Source organism: Simochromis diagramma, unplaced genomic scaffold (assembly GCF_900408965.1).
Source record: "Simochromis diagramma unplaced genomic scaffold, fSimDia1.1 OVJJ01000596.1, whole genome shotgun sequence".
In the NCBI taxonomy this organism is placed as follows: Eukaryota; Metazoa; Chordata; class Actinopteri; order Cichliformes; family Cichlidae; genus Simochromis; species Simochromis diagramma.
In genome coordinates this window covers 21614554-21620019 of record NW_024387245.1, presented here as the reverse complement: position 1 = coordinate 21620019, position 5466 = coordinate 21614554, and the positions used below count along the sequence as shown (strand labels likewise).

At 39.8% G+C, this 5466-nt stretch overlaps 1 long non-coding RNA gene across 1 annotated transcript; it reads left to right on the top strand.

Annotated features, from left to right (window-relative positions):
* The first annotated feature begins 292 nt into the window (after nt 1-292).
* LOC120747415 lies at nt 293-4344 on the top strand. Its single transcript, XR_005699111.1, has 3 exons — nt 293-304; nt 3268-3271; nt 3958-4344. It is a non-coding gene; the product is annotated as an uncharacterized LOC120747415 (long non-coding RNA).
* The last annotated feature ends 1122 nt before the right edge of the window (nt 4345-5466 follow it).

Here is a 5466-nt window from a genome sequence, read left to right as displayed (position 1 = left end):
TTTGTTTCCATCTTCTTCCTCCATAATTATGCAGCAGGTAGAGACCTTCTTCCTTGCAAGTAGTAATTCTGCTGAGAGGATAAACAGATTCAAAAAGCTCAGTCTATTTCAGTCTCTCTGTTGTTTGTAACAGTGTTAAAATTCTGCCCCAATTGCAAATTTTAAAAATATCCCATGCTATCTTTGATTTTACGCAGTTTCTGGGGTTTTTTGCCAATATATTCACCACTTTCCTTTTTTACAGACTTTAATGGTACCAACAGAATGAATAATACTGACTTTGGTCATCCACAGAAGTCCTTAAGTCCCACTAGCTCAAAAAAAATAAAGTTGTTTCTGACATATTTTTTTTGAAAATCCATAATGCCCATAGAGACAACCCTGCAGACTTAAGTGAAGTTCTAAATTTCTTTTAATACCAACAGCTAGGCATAAGTTTTGCCTATATTGTGTAATATCCCAACATCTGCTTAATGTAATGGCACAAAATCCAGTACAGACATGCTCACCAGGGAAAGCATCCTTGTGACTACAGTGACACTTGAGTCTTTCCCTACTCTCTGGATCTGTCCCACTGGCCTTTAAGCAAGCTGTAGTCCAGCCTATTCTGAAAAAAAAGAATCTTGATTGTTATGATCTCTTGAAGTATAGACCGATCTCTAAGCTTCCGTTTCTGTCCAAGATCCTGGAGCGACTAGTTCTTTCTCAGCTTCAGGCATATTTAGACGCGAACAACATTGCAGAGAAATTTCAGTCTGCCTTTAAGCCACGGCACAGCACTGAAACGGCCTTGCTTAGAGTTCTCAATGAACTTCTTGTAAGCACTGATTCTGGATGCTCTGTGGTCCTGGTTTTATTGGACCTTTCCTCTGCTTTTGATATGGTTGATCATAACATTCTTCTATTAAGACTTGAGCATACTGTGGGTAAAAGAGGCACTGCCCTTAACTGGTTTAAATCTTATCTCGCTGACAGGTCATTCTCGGTTAATTTGGGCAACTTCTCATCTTCCTCAGTACCTGTACGCTGTGGTGTGCCTCAAGGATCTGTATTAGGCCCTATTCTCTTCTCACTATATCTGCTCCCTCTTGGAGCAATTTTTGAGAAGTATAGTATTGCCTTTCATTGCTATGCTGATGATATACAGATTTATTTTGAGATTACTGACGATCTTGCTATGTCTTTTCACTATTTTCGTGAATGCATGCGTGAGGTTAAAGGTTGGTTCAAGAGTAATTCTCTTGTCCTGAACAAAAAGAAAACGGAGATCGTGGTGTTCGATAGTAAAATCCCCCGCGACCAACTGTGCGCTGCTCTGATGCCTTTTGCTAGCTCCCCTTCTGATTATGCCAGTAATTTGGGCATATTACTGGATAGCTTGTTTAAATTTGACAAGCAAGTGTCTGCCGTAGTGAGGTCTAGTTTTGATCAGCTGCGCCTCATTTCTAAGGCTAAGCGCTATATTCCGCATAATGACCTGGAAAAACTTATTTACGCATTCGTGACTTCCAGGTTCGACTACTGTAACTCTCTTTACATTGGCCTTTCCTCCTCCCTTCTCCTTAGATTGCAGACTGTCCAGAATGCAGCGGCACGCCTTTTGACAGGTAACAGGAAATTTTCTTCCATCACTCCTGTTCTTGCTGGCTTGCACTGGCTGCCAGTTTAAAATACTACTTTTCACATACAAAATTATCAATAATTTGGCGCCGAGCTACCTCAATGAGCTTCTTAGGTTAGAGCACTTAGATCTGCTACCCAACTTCTTCTGGAGCAACCTCGTTCTCGGCTGAAGTCTCGGGGCGACCGTGTGTTTGCTGTAGCTGCCTCAGTCTTATGGAACAATCTTCCTGCTGCTATCCGGGCGTCTGACTCTATGTCATTGTTTAAATCACAGCTGAAGACTTATTTATTTAATCTCGCTTTTCCACCTAGCTAATATTTGGTGTGCGTTGATACATTTTTAATCTGTTATGCTTTGTTAACTAACTTTCCCTCCCATCTCCTTTTTCCTATTTAATTTTTTTTGTCAAGCATTTTGGTATACCCTTGGTTTTTTAGTGTGCGTTATAAATAAAGTGTATTATTATTATCATTATTATTATCATTATCATTATCATTATTATTATTATTATTTTCCTCCAGATCCACCATCAGGTGTAGATTTATAGTTTCAACATCCATTTAATTTAGGTAACATTTATATTTATGACATCAAGTACTTTGGCTTATGATAAAACAACTGCAGCAATATTAGCATTCGGGTCATCATCAGTTTGGTTTCAGTTTAAGCATTTTTAAGTTTAAACTGAAACCAACCTGATTTTTTTAAGTTTAGCCAATCAAACACCCAGATCTCAAGAGTTGCACTGTACTCCATATGAAAAAGTGGTGGCTCAAAACACTGATTTGCTTTAGTAAAAAAAGAAAAAAGGAACTTTCTTGTATGGTTGTAGAGTCAATGCATTCTCATTTCTGGCCATAATATAATGCTAGTTTTGTGTCCTTTGCTCAAGTACACAAAGTCCACATTAGGATCAAGATGAGTGGTAGCAGGTGACCACAGTTTGTATCCTGTCCGGACTGCTGTTTCACTCATTGGTTATGTTTAGTCACTGAAAAAAATTACTTGGTTGGTGTTACAAAGAGGAGGCATTTAGGTTAAAACATGCCCCCTCACAACAATAAATTTCAAAAATGACAAGTTGGAAATGAAAGATACCGTAACTCATACCTTCCCAAATTGTGGGGCCCATTGCAGGGGGGGTATGAAAAGGGGTGGGGCACAAAAGAACAACGCTTGGACACTGCTAGCACGGGGCGCCCACACAAACGCAAAGCAGGAGATGAAGCATAGCTGAATATGTTTCCAAACCAACTTCATTCTAAGCCAAAGACTAGAAAATATGGTGAAACATATCTTCCCTTTGGCTTCACCTGCACAAGTGCCAAGGTAGGTCTCCCCTGCAGAATTAGTTTTCCCTTTGTCGGAAGCACACGCTGGGCTTTTCAAATCACGGACAAACAGTATCCTAAATTCTTGATTTTTAGTTCACAAACACTTGTTGTAATGACTAACTACTCCTGACATTTCGGAGATGTTAGCTCTTTATACAGTAAAGTTACAGCGGGATACAAATAATATCAGGCTGATCCTGCCACGATTTGTTCCCCGGTTCAAATCACAGACAAACAGGATCCCACAGCTGTTTATGTTTTTGAACCTATTTTGCACAGAGAGGCATTTTTTGAAAAATATATTGATAGCAATGTTGAATATTATTACACATGAAAAAAACAACTACATGTAAAATAATCACACAGTGACGCCTCTGCCTTTCTAAACGGAGGGACAGTAACTGTGAGTTTATATGTAAGCGTGTAAAACCTGAAGATAGAGACAAAATACTGTTAATCTGACTATCTGCCATTCTACAATTCATGTCATGTAAACAATAACGTGCCGCACAGCGTGACTTGAAAAAAGGCACATACCTTTGACGTTGCCTGATGAACTCTGTATTCCTCGTCCACACATAAACACAAAAAAGGGGTTTTAAAAAAATCTCTGTTTTCAGTGATTTGAAACGCCGTTTACGTGTGGACGAAACAGCTGCGTTTTCAAAAATACCCGTGTAGGTGCGGACGTAGCATAAAAGAGTTTATTTTCTTACTACCTGTAATTTATTGCAGATTACTTGTATTTGCTTAATTGTTTACTAAATGTTTGAGGAATGGAGCAAAATATGGGTGTGTGTGGTTGGAGGATGTGTTTGTGTGCGGGGGTGGGGGGGCACGAGCATTTTTCTTGTAAAACAAAGGGGGGCCTAGCAAAAAAAGTTTGGGAACCACTGCCGTAACCCAAGACTGACTGCCAATACTATGTCTTAAATGATAGCTTGTGCATACATGACCCATGCCAGCAGTTTATACAAAAATGACCCTTTCTGACATGAGATGTCACGGTCTGGCTAGGGCAGACCGTATGTTGCAGGGAAGGACTCAAGTGCAGACCGAAATGAGGTATGAATAACAAAACAAGCCGTTTATTAAGGCAAGAAACGAGGGTACAAAATAATAGGGAATCGATGAAAACTAAACAATGACCTAAACTGGGTGAACTAAAACGAAACACACAAAACTCTAAACATAACGAACTGACAGGGATACCTGGAGCCAAGACATGGAAGAGCAGTACAACAGCCGAATACAACGGACCAGTACAACGGGTGAATACAACGGACGACCTGACAAAGAATGACTGAGAACACACAGACTAAATGGACACAGGAGGATAATGAGGGAAGTGGCAACACCTGGGGAAACAGCTGGCACACATGAACATAATGATGTCACAGTGGGAGAGTAAAACTGAACACGATGAACACAGAAACGCCAGACCTCTTCACAATAAAACAGGAAACAGAGTGAGATATAGACATGACAACCTGAACTTGACAACATAAGCCACAGACATGAAATAGACAGACTTGACACTGACCAAAGGCTACTAAATGATAATCATAATCACAACAGTATCAAATCATAAATCATAATATAGAAAAAACACCAAGATAACTGAAACATCAAGTACCAGAGAAACATAAAGGAAAATCCATGATGCAAAAGCACCAAAACATAATGAACTCAAAATACTGGGTCCAACGGACCCAGAACCGTGACATGAGACTGGGCTTCTATATCGTTTTTATCAAAGGTGTTGGATAAGATCTGTTTTTGTTCTGCATTTTATAGCCCTAAATCTTCTTCCAGAGGCAAGAGGGGGATACAAGAGTGTCAAGGGTGGGTTGGACCACTTACTTGACTTTCCTATGCACGTATCTAGTGTATATACCGGTCAGGGCTGGCAGTTTGGTTCTGATGACACAACTCCATTCATGTACACCGTATGCAGGTCGCTCAAGTCTTCTGCTCTACAACTGCTGTCCCGGCAGTGCAGCTGTAGATCAGGAGGATCTTAATGCTATCACAATAGTGTAATCAGCATCTGTTGTTATAAATGGGTTTGTTTGGGCTTTCTCTGCTTAGCTTTGTTCATCTGATATATGCATACCCCAAGGAGCTTCTAAAAGGTGAACCTAGCATAGCAATCATGATGATACCCACTGGTTGTTTCATTTTCGCTAATGTCATCTTGATTTTATGGATGTCTGACAGATTTAAACATTTTTTTAAAAAAAGCATAAACAAAGTCCATGAATTCAAACAGAAGACTGATAAGGTAAAGCTCACAGAGAGATGGCAAAAACAGTACAATGTGACAGTGAACAGAGCCAAACTGAGGCTTTAAATGTAGAAATAGACACAGCTGGGGAACTGAGCACACCTAAACTAAATCAAGGTAGCAAGGCAACAGAAGGACAGCTAAACACAATACACAACTAGCTGAACAAATAACAAAAGTCAACCTACAAAAGTAGTAAAACAAAAGTTCAGAAATGACTC